The sequence below is a fragment of the Cyprinus carpio genome, chromosome B2 (assembly GCF_018340385.1).
Source record: "Cyprinus carpio isolate SPL01 chromosome B2, ASM1834038v1, whole genome shotgun sequence".
Lineage (NCBI taxonomy): Eukaryota > Metazoa > Chordata > Actinopteri > Cypriniformes > Cyprinidae > Cyprinus > Cyprinus carpio.
Window position 1 is genome coordinate 14,851,530 of NC_056598.1, and position 19,318 is coordinate 14,870,847.

The following is a 19,318-nucleotide window of genomic DNA, read 5'->3' on the forward strand; positions in this document are numbered from 1 at the left end:
ATTTTTACATAAAAAAAAGGATATATTTAAGGAGTTGTTTTTTTTTTTTTTTTTTTTTTTTTATCTGTGTTATAATTAAAATGTTTTTGAATAGGTGGATTGTAGACTCGGAAGTAAACGCCCACTGTTATGATTTGCTAATATTGTATGTTTGACCGTACATTCCTCATAGATGGATGAGATTTAGGTCAAAATTGCATAAATACACATCAAACGATCTGTAAGAAGAGACAAAACAATAGTGACCACGTAATGAATAGAGTTACTCTTGTGTTTTGCAACATTACTGTCGGATCCGATAAAGTTGGCAAAGCATTGTCTTTTAGTTTCAATCTTTTTGAAAAACCTGCATCGAACTGTGCCTTGTTTGTAATTAAATCTGCGGTAAAATTAAGTGAACAAAGGACCAAGTTCTTCCTGCCAAGGTCTGGATCTTCAATAAAAATAAAGTTAATTCACTCTTTCCTAACATTGGGATCAGAAGAAAGGCAATGCAAAGACTGTTAGCATTGCACAACATCTTGTCTTCAGAGCCATCTTTATCATTTGGTTTCTGCGTAGGACTGTGTGTTCGCCTCTCTCGTAAACCCTATATGTGTGAATCGGTGGATGGGGCTAAACAGGCAGCGATATCGAAGCAGGTGTTGATCTTCTTCTGTGGAGGCGGTGCTTATCCACACTATTACTTCACAGAGTAGAGCATTCCAAAACTGCTGTTTTGGCAGACTGGCTTCAATATAAACTGTTTTTAGAGTAACAACAAAGTTTTGAGTTCTGAAACTTACAGGATGTTTTTATAGTACAATGACCTCTTATATGTTCAAGGGAATTTTAGTTTCTCAGTTCATGACCCCTTTAAATAAATTAATTTACAATATTTTTATACACTTTATAATTATATAATGCCTTGTCATTTACTTATATGCTTGTGTACTGGCATGTGTAGATATATAATATACACACAAACTAATTAAATATATTTATAAATGTATATATTTCATTAATTATTTTTTTATTTAATTCAGACCTTGTGAATCAATGTGACTGCAGTCAGTCAGAATGCATTGTTTACTCTTCATCAATCTATTGCTGTCATGTTGTTTTCAGATGGGTTAAAACCTGGGTGGAGTCTCACGATGTCGAAACTGTTTTTTTTTTGTGATTGCAGGATGACTTCATTAAATAAAAACAAGTAACAGGCCTGGGAAAGCACTGAAAAATTGTCGACTAAAGTTTGTTTCTTATATATAGATGCTGTTGACATGCCAATGCGTGTCTGTTGAGAGCAATTGGGCAGCGATAAGGCTTATCAGAACAAGATGGCAGTGTACTATAGATGTTTCATGTGTATTTTTACAGTTCTCCTGTTTCTATCTCAAGCTGTTAAGATCTGTCAGGAAATGGTCCCAGCTCCCAGAGCAATCCAGTGTGGAATAATGGCTGTCCAGCCCTGCCCAGAATTCCAGTAGCAGCAGCAATAATTGATCTCTAATAGCTCTCACGGTCACACACTGATGTAGCCATAAATAAAACGGCCTCTGTGAGACGTTTTTAGAGCGTTGTCTCTGCTCTTCCTGTAAATTTGACCACTTTTTTCCCCAAGAGCGAGTGTGGAGAATCATGGATTTTATGTGCATCACTCGAAACCATCCAGTTTCTTCAGAGGTGGTTAATTAGGGGGTGAAAAACAACACTAATGGCCTTTTAAGGACAGATCTTCCTTAAGTGAAAGTGAAAGCTATTTTCACCATGCCTTTTATGTTCAGTAATCACTTGTTTGATTTTTACACTGTGGATGTTTAGGTAGGTTTTAGAGAGTGGCGTCAATATGCCAATAAGTCGCTTAAAAAGGGCTGCTGTCTGATTCTCATGTTGCTTTCCTGCAGCATGGAGGATGTGAAAAGCTCTCTTCACATTCAGAAAGCTAAATCTGAAAGTGAATGGAGCCATCCTGGATGACCATCTCTCCAGATGAGGAGACGAGAGGCGAGCATGTAGACGCCTGCTTCTCATGTGACCCAGTGGAACTAGTATCAGGCCCCTAGTGATAGACGGGGACAGCCGGGTTATATGGACCCTACATTACACACTTGCTCAAAAATGAAAATTTTTTGCTGGCCAACATAGTGTGCACTTTGTGTTTTATTTATTTATTCAGTGAGCTATGAACCAACAGGGGCTAACTGGAACACACGTTAGCATATTTTTCTGTTGACAGCCATTCAGAAGTAGCTATATCAGAATTCAGAAGTAGTATATCATGATGAACTACATTATGTGCAATGTGTAATCATACATCAGTTCTGTTAAGTAAGTGTTTTACCAGTGACAAATTATTTTTTGAGGGCTCTTAAAATGGGCTTTCAAAACCTTTTTGAGGGCTCTCTTAAAATTGTGTAAAATGGGCTTTTCCTCTTTGCTGCCTTTGTCACAGTTTAGAATAATTGCATGTGAAGGGTTTGGGACTATTTGTGTACCTGTGGTGACATCAGTGTTGTCACAAATTCATTTTTTTTTCTTTTGCTCCTGAGTAGTTGGTGGCATTATATTCTGAGCTTGGGTGTTTGGCTCAAAAACAATACAGTTCTGCAGGAATAAGTCCTAAACCCCAGAACCGAGTTAATGTTAGAACTTATAGTTCCATCGTCCCAAGTCAAAGATTGTCTTTATGGGTTTTTAGTTAAATGCCTGAAATAATGTCTGTGGTTAACACAAGCTCAGGATATTTTCATGTTTTATTACGAGCAATAAAATAAATCCGTAATAACCCACTAATGATGTTTTTAAGCTTTTACAAGTCTTGTCAAAAACTGTTTAATGGGACTACACAGAAATTAAATGTCATTTATAGGAAAATCGTCTGCTTTTATAGCCTTATTGTGTTTGTACTTGCACTCTTGCAAATGATTGTATCTTAAACTCTTCAAGAAATATTGGAAGACTTGTTGGAAGCATGACATCACCGATCATACTGATGTCATGTGACAGTGGTGTAGCAACATATGACAGTTAATGAGAAAAATAAGTAAGAATCATGAATTTTTGTTTAGTCACTGAGCATTTTTTCTGCATTAATCCAAAAGACAATGAAAAATCCTGTTGGCTTTTTGTCAAGGGAGCCAAAGTGTTGCAAACTTTTGGGTTGGCCTACAAAATGTCAGCACTCTCTTGTGTCCAAAATGAGTACCCAAAAGCAAAAGTGCAACGCAATTGCTCATATCGACCTCCTTGTTTTTGACACTTTATGGAATGATAGATATAGTAGATGACAAGAAATGAAGAAAATTAGCCTATGTTGGAAACATTTAATGCATTGGAACATGGCCCTAACTGATAGACAAATTGCAGTCAGTGTTAGATTTGGAAGAAGTTGCAAGTGAGGACAGTCTCTTGTTAGTGCTGGGAGTTTCAGGCAGTCTGAGGGGAAGCTCAGGTCACACGCAGGTTACAGAGAATGCAGTGATCTCCTGACGCTGATCCAGCATCTACAGACTGTGCAGAGGAGGATGAAGAACAGATGATCAGCTTACACAGTCTCAGCCACCTGTCTTTAATCTTGTCTCTCAAAGCTTACCTACAGCTCACAGCACTTTATCAGTCTGATCCTCTGGAGAAGCAACTGCAGAGGGGATTTTCAGTTCATAGTAGTCTCTCATGCCATAAAAAAATGTTGTGATATCAAAACTTTTCCCATATAAATGCACTCCAGTACTGACAGTTAAGTATTGGTTTTGTATTTTTATATCAATATGGTACAAGATTCTCCTATTTAAGTGATGAATGTGTTGTCAAAAGTAATCTAAAAGTAGTCTTATTATATTACCTAAAATGTGTAATGTAATGGATTACATTAAAGACTACAGTTTTTACCATTTAATTTGGAAACAGTAAAGGATTACAACTTATACGTAATCTACCCAGCTCTGACTAGTACACACGAGATGTGTGGAGTAAGCCTGGAAGTACCCCAGGTTTCTTATATAGACATTCAATGAGTTGTGTGTGTAGGCAAAGTGTTGTGTCTGAAGAGGCATGTTTTATGAAAAGTGGGTAAGGTTTATAATGGCTGAAGTGTTTAGGTAATGAAGAGGTTAAGGGTTACAAATTTGCTGCAACCATGGAGCAATCCAGACAAATTCAGGTCAGCTGTCGGACATGATTACTATTTAGAGTGGAGAAGGGATCCGGGATGCAGAGAATTTCTGCTCTCTGCTTACACACACTTACATAGCTCTCTCTTCTCTCTCTCTCTCTCTCTTTTACTCACTGTCACACCACCCCTTACTCACCCTACCAAGTGTCTGGCCAACACTTCCCTCCCCAGTGACTCTGTGTTAAAGAACGCAGCCATTGGGTTTGAGAAGTAAAAAAAAAATCCATTGATTTTCTGCATAAATAATAATTTTTTTTTTTTTTTGGACTATTATACAGGTTTTTACATTTTGCAGGAGCCACAAGTCTATGCAATTTCCACTTAAAAAAAGTTTAATTGTTGAATTGCCAGAATAGAATTACTCTACCAGTAATGCTAAAGAGAGATCCATTAATGTTACCGTGGAAACTGGAATTGCAGCAAAACTGCTCACAAATGGCCATCTTCTTCCATAAAGAGTTGCAAATGATGTAATCCAGTCAGTTTACTCATCAACTCTAAAAGGAAGTTTTTAGTATACTCAAAAGTGACAAATTCAACATTTATATATATATATATATATATATATATATATATATATATATATATATATATATATATATATATATATATATATATATATATATATATATATATATATATATATATATAAATTCAAGGGGTGGTAGATAGATGGCAAGAAATCAGAATTTTTTTTGCCACATTTTATTTTTTTAATTTTATTATTTTATCGTAATGAAAAATGTCCGAGGATGAAATACATGGGGAATACTTCTGAAACCAAGGTGGTTTAAAAAGTGAGAAGTTGCTGTTGTGCTGTATTGTTTTTACATCTGTATATGTGTGTCTGTGTATTAATGTAGTGTGGTATTTCTATCATCTGTTTTATTGTTGCACCTCTCCGTCTCATAAAATCGGGAGAAGTCTGAGGGAAAGTCTTTAGATGGAAGTAAGCACTGAGCTGTAACATCTGCTGATGTGAAAACATTCTCTTATTGAAGACTAAAGTGCCTCCATTTCATTTATGGGACCAGTGACCTGAAAGAATGGATCATAGTGTTCGTGTGAATGGACAGATTTACATTTACATTTATTTATTTTGCATATTTTTTTATCCAAAGCGACTTACAAATGAGGACAATAGAAGCAATCAAAATCAACAAAAGAGCAATGATATGCAAGTGCTATGACAAGTCTCAGTTAACTTAATGCAGTAAACGTAGCAAGTTTTTTCTTTTAATTATATAATAAATAAAAAGAAAACACATAGAATAGAAAAAGAATAGAGCAAGCTAGTGTTAGAGGCCTTTTTTACTTTTGTTAATTGTATAATAAATAAAAAGAAAACAAACAGATAGAATAAAAAAAAAGATTAGAAAAGCTAGTGTTCGATTTTTTTTTTTTAAGAAAACAAGCAGTAAAAGAATAGAGTGCAAGTCTAAAAGGACAAGTTTTTTTAAAGAATAGAATTAGAATAAAGAGTACTTGAGTTAGAGGGTCAAATAAAGATGGATTTAGCTCATGCACAGTATGACTTGAATAAAACAGGCTGATTCTCATTAGTTTGATGTAGCAGAACAATTCTCCACTGGGTTATTTGAGAGCTGATTTATGTGCCCTCTCATGAACAAATCAAATTATGGTGTTTTACATAAAAACTCAGCCCTACTTGAAGTGTACCTGAGTGTAACAGAAATGAGAGGAATTTAAAAGTTGAGACATTTGTATAAATTATGTTTCTGTCTGTCTGTCTCTGATTGGCAAATATACATATTTGAGCCCTATATTGTCCACATGAACTACTGTGAATATTTCATTGTCATTTTCCCACATTTATAATTTGTAGATTTTCTATCTAGGTTTCCAGTTGAGTGTAATTCTCACATTGCCACATAGTGGAAGCATAGAAAACTATGTCTACTGTAGTTGGCAGTTGAACTGTTCAGGACAGTGTTTATTGTAACTGCGGTTTGTAACTTGACCTAACTGATATTTGGAGTCTTTGTTATTTTAGCAGAGATATATGGATTGCCGAACAAAGCGGCTTTGAAGTGTCAGACAGTCTTTCTCCACTGACACAAACTGAAGTAACGCCTTTGTTGACACAACCCCAAAGAGAGTGATTATTTATTAATGCTGTGCTTGGAGGAGAAAGGAGAAGTCTTCTCAGCCTTATAAGGTCCAGCTCTTCTAAAAATGTCAGGAAGTGCTGGATAAGAAAAGGCATGACTCATTGTTTCTCGTTTTGAACCTGCCAAAGAAAATCTACCCTTGTTTTTTATATTGTTCCTGGCGGATGGAGTATTTAATACTTCCTTAGCCTGTTGTCTGTTTCTTTTATGTGGCTAATGAGCAGGTCCACGCTGAATTTGTGTGTTTTTTCATATCCCCTTACCCTTCATTTATTAAATATCTGGATTATTTAGTAGTCAGTTAACAATAAGAGTATAGTTCTAACTTAACACATTTTTTGTCATGTTTAAATATGCTTTGCAGTGTTGTTTCATTTGTTCACCTTTTTTTAATCTGCTTTCTCTCCCTCTTATTATTCCCTTACCTGTTTCGAATGGGCTGAGTTGCCTATGCTCCATGTAGCAAGTGAAAATAAGTGGGTGAATCAGTATCAAAATATCAAATATCAAATCAGTATCAAATCCAGTGACAATTCTAAAAAAAAATAAAAAATCACCTGGTGCTCAAGCTGAGCATCTATAAAATGCGTGCAACCTTCAGACAGAGTCACTTGTTCCTGACCTTTCTTTTCCTAAAGTCATGGAAAGTTCATTAAGAATTCAAAGAATTGTTAATGGTCCATTTGCAGTAGTTGGTCTTGGTCAAGTGGTTTTTTACCTCTGTCATCCTATCCTTCAGTCCTTTCACAAAACTTTCCACAAACCTATTTCTGTGTCTTTTGTAGCTAGATTAAAGAAATGGAATCTGACTCAGACTGAGGGCAAAAAAAGCTTGATTGCCAGTGAGAGACTAAATGTTGGTCTGGAAAATCTTTCCAGCCATGTCTCATATTATGCACCTCTGTGCCACGATGCTAAATGGTCTGTCAGACCGCATAGATGGACCAGGAATCTCTTGAATAGTTAAATAAAGATCAGTTCACCACTTGAGCTGGTCTGGAATATGAAAGTTAGCTGATCAAAAACCTAAAGGCCACTTTTCATTGGATGTAAAATACAGACAGCACCATGACTTTTGCTCCTTTGCTTCCATCTTCCTTTTTCTCTCCCCCCTCTCTCTCCTTTATCTGTTTACGCTCTCTTTCTCAGTCGATGTCTCACCTCTTTCTGCTAATCCCTTTTCAAGAGCAAACACCACAATGTCGACCAGCATTGGCTTGACTGCTGCTAAGCTGACATGCCTGTCACCTGAGATATAGAGCCATCAGATGAGAATCAAGCACAAATTTTGATATAAGCCAAGAGGAGACTGGTTTTCCTTTGCTAAAGTAAGGAGACTTTGCTTCCTTTGATCCTGTAAACAAATGTTGTTTTTCACAAGACTCACCGGCGCATGCGCAACGCTGACCTCATATGTCATGCTCCCGGAGCTGCTTCCATGTACAACTGTTGGCGAAAGCTACATTAAAGTCATTATTACGTTTAGAATATGGATATTTTTCTTACCAAAACGCATCGATTCGCTACAGGAGGCCTTTGTTCACCCTCCAGAGCCATGTGAGACACTTTTTTTTTTTTATGGATGGGCGCTTTTTATTTAACTTCTTTTGGACTGATGCACTGCAACACCCGCTGAGTGCCATTAAACAGCTTGAAAGATTAAAGACAATTTTTTATATAACTCCGACTAGATTCGTTTGAAAGAAGAAAGTCATACCTAGGATGACTTGAGGGTGAGTAATTTATGGGCTAATTTTCTTTTTTGGGTGAACTAACCCTTTAAAGTGTGGTCCCATTTACTATTGTTCTAAAATTTTCACAGGTAAAAACCAGTCATTTAAATAGGAAAACTGGCAATCAGGAATTTTAAATGAGGACAAATGATTTCCCATACAGATTTCACAACAGGTTCAAGCTGCTTAGTTTGAAAGTGACTTCTCTGTGATCTGTGCTTTATACTGTACATCACTACGCTATTGACAATGGACTTGTTTCACCAAAATTAGTGGACCATTAGTGTCCAGATGCTTATATGTTCCTGCACAAATCCTCTTAATGGAAAATGTCAACTTCTGGCTCAACCAATAACTGAGTTTGGGGGTAGGACTTCCTGTTTGATTGGAAGACGTGGGTGGAAAAATTACACCCTTAAGCTATAAAATATTTAAGAAATATTTGTGAAGTATACGGGAAAATAGGTTTTATGACATTTTAGCTGGCGTATGCCTGTTTTGTTTCATGACTGTTGGCGACTGCTAATTTTACGGATAATGTAAGTCTCTATGTTTTACCTTTCTTGAAATTCCATGATGACATTTTTAAGGACTTATGAAATACACATTCTGCAATTAAGAAAGACGAAAAAGGTACAGTGAAAGCACTGTGCCATTATGCCGTGAGTTTGGCCTTTCTACATGAATTCAACATAAATCATGAATTCTCGTTGAAGCTGTATTATCTCTGGTTTGGTTGGAGTACGTAATTGTGATCAATGAGCACTCCATGTCCTTTGTGTAATAAAGAAAGTGGTTTTGTGGAACAGATTAGGCATGGGCTGGTATGAGATTTTGACGGTATGATAACCTTAAGCAAAAATATCACGGTATCACGGTATTGTTGTTACAGCTCTGAAATGTGTTATTTTTAAATGATTTAAGGGTATCACGGTATTGTTGTTACTATATATATATATATATATATATATATATATATATATATATATATATATATATATATATATATATATTTATATATTTCCCGCTGGAAACATTATATTTTGTCTTTGAGCAACATACAGATTATTAGAAACAGTAGAATTAGCTTATTTTTTTCTTTGATTTGTTTTCTAAAAAGAAGAAAATAAAGAATGACATCTTTATTTAACCTAAATCTGTAATTACAGTTATTTCATTTTAGTTATTTAATTCATATACATATAATTTATATAATTTCATATCATTTAGTTATATAATAATAATAATAATCATACACATAATTTGATTTAATAATAACCCAATTTGAAGCAAAAACAGAATGTTCTAACAAGCTTTGTGAAATTATACCACGTTAACTTTTCAGAAGACAGTCAGCTCCCCTCAGAAACACATTCATATAAACCCCCAAATCAATATTGAGGATTTTCTTCCAATAGTTTGTGCATCATGAACAGTGAGTGATCTGCCTGCTACAGTATTTTTCTCTGTGCGTCCGTCTTCAGTGTCTCTGGTCTGTGTTAACGGGTGTTAACAGACTTCATATCGTCACATAAATGACATTTTGGAAAATGATTGCATTGCAACGCAGTTTGTTTAATTGTTTAATAGTTGCAATAAGGCAAAAAATGGCCCGTTGCAGATCGCGTAAAGGCCAAAGTATATTTCAGCCGTCCACGCACCGTCGGCATTACATTATTTTGATCATCAAGAGGGTTCGTGGACAGCCGCGCACCCCGTGGTACTGCGCATATGTCGAGCTCAGCCGTTGCGCTTATCTGCGGTTGAGTATACTTTTGAAAGCTGCGTGGACATGGCTGTGTACGAGACGGAAAGGAACGCTGAATGTGAAATGTAGGCCGGGCAGCTCCTTAAGTTTGGCCATCCTACACACACACGTGACTGTACAGTAGGGTTAGGGGTCAGTGTTACTCTCTACACTGCACTCAGTCTGAGAAATTCCTACTCTTTCAGTCTTTGAGGAGACATGGAAAACAGCGCATACCGCAGGAAGGGTATAATGGAAAATATTAGTGGTTTTGAAACCTTGACATTTTCAAATCGTGGTATACCTTGAAACTGGTATTCAGCCCATGCCTAGAACAGATATTTATGAGGCACTATACCAATTCTGATTTCTTTTGTTAACCATATGAAACCACATGACACCTGTGGAAGAACTTTTTCCAAAGCTTTAAGTTTCAGGCACCTTCACTGTTTTTGTTCAGTGGGAAACTTTTTTTTTTACTCTGTTCTTTGTTTTTCCCTAGCTGGGGAAGGTTTTCACCTGATAGCATTTTTAGGAGCTGTCATGTTAAACTGGGTCTCTTTTCAGTGTTCATCTCATCTTTGAGATGTTCTTTTAAATTGCTCTAAAAGTTACAAGGAGAAGGCAATGTGACGTCAGCCACAACATCTCCCTGTGGATTGTAACTAATGTGGAATAAAAAAATCAACCTAGAAGTTACATTCTGAATTTCTTTACATCTTAAAAGTGAAATCTGAGAATCAAACTCAGTGAACCAAAGTCTGGAAATGAGTGGGATGTAGAAAATGACATGCGCTGTGCTTGCTATAAAGTGGCCCTTTTTCTCATCAGGGCTTGAGTCACCATGAATAATTGTGAAAGTTGCTGGACAGCTGGAGGACTAACACCTGCCCGCGATCGCTGCTTCTTACCCTCCAGCCTGTGGGAAACCCAGCAGTGTTCTTCCTTCAGAACCTCATCGCCTGTTTGGTAAAGGGGTGTGGATGTGGTGACCAGCAGAAGGAAGCTAAGTGGTATGAGGCTGAGTGTGACTCAGCATTGCTCTGCATTCCCGGATCGGACACTGATGTGTCTATCCTGGTGGACTGTGTCATCAGTATGCTCTTCTCCTGTGGCTGTCTATCATCTTTGTTGGATGGCCGTGCTACACTGTCACCAATGTGGCGAGGCGCTGCGGTACAAGGAGCCAGGCTCGAGTTACTTCCTTCTTGGCGCCAGTCTCCATTAGAATTCCATCCATTTGTTTATTAAAAATGTAAATACAGAGTGTCCCCAGAATGCATTTGAAAAGTTAAGCCTAAATATCTAAAGAATTTCATCACAGCAGATACCAAAACATCAAATAAAGTGCCACTTTGCAGTGGCATTTAAGCAGCTGTCTTTAAAGTGATGTCTGTGGATGGACTGTTTTTAGGAAGGATGCACCAATATAAAAATTAAATAATTAATTATGATAAACAATTATATCAGCCGTAATATAAATAATAATTAGAGTTTTATATAATTTTGGTTTGAAATTAAAAAAAATTTTGATCAGGTATTTTAAAAGCTACAAGTGAATTGATGAATCAGAAAATTACATTGTACAGCATGAAAAATAGGTATTCATTTTGAAATTTGAAGATTTAACAGTAATTAACATGTAACAGTGTTATTAAATTATTTATGTTTTTAAAGATTAAAAGTGAGGGTTAGATGATGGTAAAGGTATATGGAATTAAATAGCTAATGTTATCCACACTGTATTTGCACAGTCAGATATTATCCAAACACTGGCGTTAAAAAGTTTGGGGTCAGTAAGTTTTTTTTTTTTTATTTAGCAAGGATGCAACAAACTGATTAAAAGTGAATGTAAAGATATTTGTAATGTTACAGAAGATTTCTATTTCAAATAAATGCAGTTCATTTGTCCTTTTTGTTCATCAAAGAATTTTAAAGTGCACCATGGTTACCACAAATATTTTTTAAATATTTAATTTAAATGTTTTATAATAATAAAAAACTACATTATTAAAATAGAAACCAGTTGTTTTAAAACATAACATTTTCCACACATAAAAGTGTTCCACTGTTTTTTTTAACAAATAAATGCAGCCTTGGTGAGAATAAGAGACTTAAAAAGAATATCCTATGGACCCCAAACTTTTAAACAGTACTGTAATATGTTGTTAAAAGCTAACAAACATTTTTGTGTGTGTGTGTGTGTGAAATGTTCTGCTTGAAATGTGTTTTAAAATAAATGTCACTTGGTTTGATATTTTGCAATACAGCGATGATGCAGTGACCTTCATACCGTTTCATCTGTGGCTTAAGTGTTCAGATACTTTTTGGGGCCACTGTGTACAATTACTGTAGAGCTCCAAATGAGAATTCAGCAATGAGCTGGTCATGCGTTTAAAAACTGTTTAGACATAAAACAGCCTCAAAATCATTCATGCACCTAATGCCGTTTATTGATAGATGGCATCTAATGGAGCTTTGTAAGAGCTAACTATAGAGATTAACTGCATTTACAGTCCACTTACATAGTAAATGTGGGGATATATCAGCACTAGTTTTGACTTAATAAGCTCTGAAGGCTTTTTACCTTAATAATGTACTCACCGGGGCTCAGAGGTGAAGAATGTTTGATCCTCACACTTGGATTATTCTGCTCTGGACTCTACTAGAGAAACTATACCTATATCTAACTCGTCCCTGCATGGTAAGAAAGTGTCTTCTGGGTATTTGTTTCCTAACCACACATGATTAAAGGATTAGTCCAGTACCAGAATGAAAATTCGGTCATCATTTAATCACCCTCCACAGTTTCTTTCTTCTGTTGAACAGGAAAAAAATATTATGGAAGTCAAAGGTGCTCATCAAATGTTAGGATACCAACATTTTTCGAAATATCTTCTTTTGTGTTCAACAGAAGATAGAAACTTATACAGGTTTGGAACAAGTGGAGGGTGAGTAAATGATGACAGAATTTTCATTCTGGTAGTGAACTAATCCTTTAAGTTTTCTAAGTCTCTTATGCTTAACGAGGCTGCATTTATTTGCTCAGTAAAATAATGATATGGTAAAAATTTTCCATTTATTATTTTTTTTCTGTCATTTCTGTCATGGCAAAACTGTTTTTTTTTAAGCATTAAGCTTAAGCTTAATCTTTGTCAGATGTTACTTCAGTTATTATTGTAATATGATGATTTTGTGATTATTTTATTTTTGTAATTATCAATTTTAAAAACAGTTGTGCTGCTTAATATTTTTGTAGAAACATGATACACTTCTCAGGATTCTTTGATTAATAGAAAGTCCAAGAAACAGCATTTATTTGAAATATAAATCTTTTGTAACAATGTACAAGTTTTCACTTTGTGTAAATTAAATTTAATGTGTATATGCTGAATAAAAATATTAGTTTCTTTGAAAAACTCACTCCAAACTTTTGAAATCTAGTGCATGTGCAGTGGAATTTTGGACCAGTGGGATTTTTCCTAGAAAAACAACATATGAATAGAAACTAAGCAGCCAACAATATGTCCTGGCATTTCTTATCAAGTCCTGATTGGTTAGAGTTGCACTTTTTTTTTTTACTCTTCTGCCACTGACTTTTTGGTAGATACTGCCCTCCCATACGTCTCCTCTCTGTTTGAAGCATTGCTTCTTTTCCTCTGCTGAAAAGTACCAACTGTCCCATTCCAGGGAACACGAACTAATAAAACATTTGCCTTAAATTCACTAAAAGTCACTTTAGATAAAAGTGTCTTACAAATGTATAACATAAATGTCTGCACTGGGTCAGTGGCTCAGTTCCCATACTGTTTTGTGTGCCCTGTCAAGAGCTTCTGCTCACCATATAGAAATCCTGTTTGAGGCCCCAGGGAGGCTGAGTGAAGGAAAAGAGTAAGTGGAAAAAATGGGGAATTGAATACAATAAAAAGTTGACCAAGCGATATGATACATCTGCTGTGTAAAGTGAGAACAGGGTCATCTGTGTCCCTTACTTGGAAAGTAAATGCATCATGGAGTTTGTCTGTTTGCCCGAAATGCACAACATGTTTTATATCTCCTCTCCTTTTGACTTTTCTTTATCTTTCATGACCTGCAATCAGTTTGATAAGAAAGTAATGCACAGTGGAGGCAGTCATTACTGTTAGTGCAGCAGCTGTTGGACTAAAGCATAATTATCAGTGCAGAGCTCTTTTTTTCCAAAGGCTGCTTTGCTGTAACAGAGGGCCTTTGCTGATTAGCTTGTTTCTGTCTGTAGGGCATTCATGCTGCTCTGATATCTTCATATGAGTGTGAATAGTTATGACCATCACTTCATTGTTACGTCTGACTGATGTGGTTTCAAAACAATAGACACTAATTAGGATTGCTAACTGCTGGTTTCTTCCTGCTGCAGAAAAACATATAGTACAGTCTACTATACTGTATCTCTGCTCCTCTTTTGGGGTGTAATTTATGCTCCCAAAGAGTGTATTAAAGCCTTGGAAAACATTTTGGAAGATAAACTGCATTGTAGAATTAGGTCAGTGGTTGTTTCTTTTAGGCTATAAAAATGAAATGAAAAAGAACAATTTTGTGTTTACGATTATGAAATGTGGGTTTTTAAGATGCCAAGTAGGATGTGGTCTGTTGTTCTGTCAGTCTGTCTACACTACTGTTCAAATATTTGGTGTCAGTATTTTTATTTCATTTTTTTTTTTTTCATTTTTGGAAAATAATTAAAAAGTATTTTCTTGACACGGTCACCACTGATAAGCTATTTCTAAATGTAAATTTTCTGTGAAGCTGCTTTGCAACAATTTTTTTCTGGTCAGGGAGCACAATTTGTCAACCTTAACTATTAACAACCATTAAAATTAGAGGTAAATGGTAGGTTGATAGGAATGTCTGATAAGAACTAACTGTAAAATCTAATTGTTGATAAGGATGTTGTTCAAGGGCAAATAAGGACATAAAATCAGGAATGTCTTGATGTCTGTCTTGGTTAAATCATAGGTTAAAACATATTTGCTTTGTTGCTTGAACTGCTTTTATATATTTTTTTATCATTCACTTTTATTGTACATTTATGTTTGAAGTTGTTTCAAAAGAAAACCAGGCATTTATTATAATAGTCTTCATGCTAATGAAATTGTTTCCCTTTAAAAGGGTCATATGATGAGATTTCAATCTTTCCTTTCTCTTTGGAGTGTTACAAGCTCTTGGTGCATAAAGAAGATCTGTAAAGTTGCAAAGACTAATGTCTCAAATCCAAAGAGATATTCTTTATGAATGTTAAGAGTCAACCACACCCCCCTAAAACGGCTCGTTCTAATACGCCCCTGCATCTCTACGTCACTATGTGGGAAGATTTGCATAATGCCGCCCAAATGTTCACGCAAAGAAATAAGGCGTAACTTTTATTCTCACTGTAGTATTGTTGTTGCTGCTCCTGCCATGTCATGGAAGCGCTGTGTGTTTTGTTGTGAAAGCGAAACTACTTTGTTTGGCCTTCCAAGAGGACACGACTATCAGTGGTTAAGTTGTATTTCAACACTGTTCCAGAACAGTTCAACACAAATATTCAAATGTGTGCTGTGCATTTTATGGAGGATGAGGAACCGGTCGAACCAGTTCACCAAATCGAACTGAATCTTTGAAACGGTTCACGTCTCCAGTACGCACTAATCCACAAATGACTTGAGTTATTCGGTTTATAAATGTGCCTTACACTCCCTCTGACGCGAAATAAACCAATATCCCGAGTTATTCAGTTACTCCTAACAGTACATTGACTGAACTGCTAAAAGAGAACCGATGATGGGATGTGCACGAGCAGAGCAGCTGGACTGAGTCTCGTGCTGCTAGCCTGGGAGATGGCATAGTATGTTAAGGGGCGTAACATTTCTGTCACACGCTTGAGGCATTCGGCCAATCACAACACACTGGATAGCTAGCCAATCAGAGCACACCTCGCTTTTTCAGACCGATGAGCTTTGTAAAAATCGGTGCATATAAGAAAGGCGGGGCATAGAGAAGAAACAATAATGTACATTATATGGAAAATAATGTGTCTTTTGAACCTTAAACCGCATAAACACATTGCATTACACCAAATATACCAAATAATGTTCTTTTTAACAGCATCATAGGACCCCTTTAATAATTGTATTCTGCACTCCATTTAATTTCCAATCTCTCACTCTGAATAATAATTAAGCACTTCATGCCACATTTTGCAACATTTCACTGAATTGCTATCCTCAGTTTTTGAAACATCCATATTTCATATTTCATATTTCCTCATTCAGTGACATCCTTCTCACTTTCCCCTCATGGCTGTGAAGGGTTAAGTGTGCACCCTGGACACCGTGTGAAGGAGTTAGTAGCCAGGGAGTGTGTAATCCTTCTTTTATTAATGTATTGTTGTCACGGGGGGTCAGGTTCTCTCTTGCAGCGACAGCTTTTGAAAGTCATTACTCAAGTGGAGACAAACAAAGCTCACAGCAGGCCCCCCTTCGACAGCATGTGCACAGTAACAAGACCAGGCCTGACTGCTAACAAGGGAGGGCTCACACAAAATCCCAATTTACCGTCCAAAGGGAAACCTTTCCCATTGCAGTGATTCCTTAATGAGTGGTACTGTATATTATATCGGTTCTTCATCCTTCAACTCGTAATTGGGCCAAATATAAGCAGACCAGCGAGTCGTGATTTATTGCTCTACCTGGCAGAAATAACAAGATCTATTTTCTTGTTGAGTGTAGCATGTTGAGGGTGTTATTTTGAGGATGATGCTCCAAAGCTGCCAACATCTTACTGCCTAGAGTCTCGCTGGCAGATGTGACAGGACACGGGTGCGACTTCTCAGCATGTGACTGCTACAGTGTAATTAAACATGGAACGAATGTACAGCGTGAAAGCGACAGGATTAGAAAGATAATGAGGCTGCTGCATCCTCGTTCCTCATGCTCCTGCCAGTAGACTGTCTCAAAACTGTGGGTGGATGTTGTCTTGCTTTCCAAACAGTGTGTTTGCGTTTCTCCATAACAATCAGTGCATGCTAATTACAACATTAAGCTGAGATAAAGACTGTTGCCTGACAATTAAAACTTAATCTTCTAGGAACATTCATCTCAATTTACATACAGTGTTAGCCATCCCAAAGCAGCTAAGCCAGCTAACCAGGGAGGTCCTATGCAGTAAGAAGATTCCCATCAGACATATAAGATGTTTGTATGGGCGTATGCACCCACTGAGTGACGTAAAGGTGTGAAGGCTTCTGCTTTAGCCCCCCACCGGCCTGGAAATAGAGACGGCAGGCAAAGGAGATGGATCATGTGTTGATCAGCTCATTAAATTGTCATTAAAAAGCTGTTGCTTTGCTACGGTCCACACTCTTCCTGTCATATTGAGTTCAACCCGACATGACAACCAGCTATGTCAAAGCCCACTTTGAAAGCACACTGTTATTGAGAGGCTCTGTTTGAGGACACTGGAACTGAAGAGTGTTATCCTCTATGATATGATTCTTTGGTGTGTCTGTACTGAGCCTTGACCATGGAAAGTCAAAGCTGCCCATGGTAAACAGAAGCATGCCCGACCACAATGTGATTATATTTACTTTGAACCTTTGATATTAAACAAAGAAGTGCTTGCTATCCATTTTACTGTTGTTCAGAACAGTGACACAGAACTTATTTTTATCCTTTTTTATTTTGTTAAGAAGAGTGACTAAATGGTGTTCAGAATCAGGTGTTTAAACTATGTTTTCCATGCTTGCTCAATGAACCATAAAAAATTATTGCACACGCACCTTATAGACACTTATAGTTTACAGGGGAAGAAAATTAGTGAACATGCTATAGTCCTGCTTCAGAGAGGCATGAGGATTTCAGCAATGAAAGTCATTACCTCCATTTCCACTGTGGAAATTACAGACAGTGTCTGTTTTTGGGATTCTTTGGTGAATGAAATTTAAAATTTATGTTATTAGCAGATGCTTTTTTTAGCCTTAGAAAACGATCTAATAATGCTTTTCATGGATTCTCGTCCATGGAATGTGCCACTTCTGATATTTTGGCAGTTAATCAACGTGGGCAAAATGCAGTCAAGGATTTTTTACAATCAAGTACTCAAATTTAATTAAGGAATCATGACAGCCCTACTTCAGTTTACTGAGACCCCCTAATGGGCCCCAGCTCCTGGGTTGAGAGCCGTGATTTTAACTGTTTTTTAAATAAATCTGAATGTATTAAAGAGTTAAGCTTCATGTGGCCTGTTGGAGATGTCCATTGCTTCTTGTATTTCATACCACAGGAGTTTCTACTGTTGTTCAGAACAGTGACACAGAACTTAGACATGTAATTTCCTCTCAAAGACATACATATCACTGAAAAGGGGAAAACTGTACAACAGTACATGACCCCCAGAAGTAAATCCTGGCATCCTGAAGCTGGCTGACTGTTAATGCACTTGATACTCTGTATTTCTTTGTCTTGTTGTAAAAGGCAGTTGCTGTCATTGTAAGGTTCTCACAGGCACCGCCAGCTTTTAGTGTAACTGGCTGGGCAAGCAAGACCAGTCCATTGTGAACAGTGTCTCCAGACAGAATATGGAGGGTGTTTGTTGTCCCTGTAAATCTCACTCCCTGGATGTTTTTCTAGGTGCTACCTCTCTAGTGCCAAACTGTAATGCATCCATGCCGAAAAACATTAACCAGAGGCCATTGTTCCAATACTGTGAGGAAATTCAGACGTGTAATGCATTTATGAGTCTAAATTGTGAATACAGATTATACTGCTATAAATGCTTTCATGCATGGCTATAGACAAAGTTTATATGAGGTAAGGTTGTGGTAGAAATCCTGGAGACTTGTTCTCTGCTGTTGTTCTGCCGAGACACAGAGAAGACAAGGCTTTAAGGAGGCCTGCTGTGAGAGGAAGAAAAAAATGGAAGAAAAACAATAAGACCAGAAGGATTGAGAAATAAAAGCAAGAGAGCAAAAGAAAATGAATTGGAGAATAAAGGAGCATGTGCTTTGGCCTTGGAGAATATTTTCAGTTGAGACATACTAATGAGCTCATTCCCTTATATGTATTGAAATAAATATGTCTCCAGTCTCACAATGACTCATCTGTTGACATAATTATCATTAGAGAGATCTAATGCAATATGACAATACGTAAAAGGCTATATTTACACTGAGACAATTTTAATTGTTTGTGTAAATGTTTAAATGTTTGTAAACTGCTTTAGTGCAGTTAAGTTCACAATATTTTTAGTAGCACATGGAAACAGGAAGACTGCTCTTGTGCAAGTTGTTGTTGGTTAGTGCTGGTCTCCAATAATAGAGTATAAAAATGTGTCATCAGAGCACTACAGGAAGGAAAGTTCCTTTCCTGTGGAATGATTCAGTATTACACCTAAGGAACAAATACAACTGTTCAATTATGGCATTTGTGTATTTGAATTGCTTGCTCTTGAGTAAACTCACTTTATAGGGAAGAGAGGCATGTGTTGTTAAAGACTGCTCATAGTGTGTCTGTGTACTTTCATCTAGAGCCTGACCGATATG

At 36.7% G+C, this 19,318-nt stretch overlaps 1 protein-coding gene across 4 annotated transcripts in view; it reads left to right on the forward strand.

Annotated features, from left to right (window-relative positions):
* The window catches only part of LOC109082535 (protein phosphatase 2, regulatory subunit B'', alpha), an 83,663-nt gene that overhangs the window by 21,242 nt on the left and 43,103 nt on the right, over positions 1-19,318 (forward strand). Inside the window, exon 3 of one of the 4 annotated variants that reach the window (XM_042718262.1) lies at positions 10,597-10,778. The exons of the other annotated variants lie outside the window; for them this stretch is intronic. The gene's annotated coding sequence lies outside the window, so the exon portion shown is untranslated. The remainder of the gene's footprint in view (positions 1-10,596; positions 10,779-19,318) is intronic. 4 annotated transcript variants of the gene reach the window in all.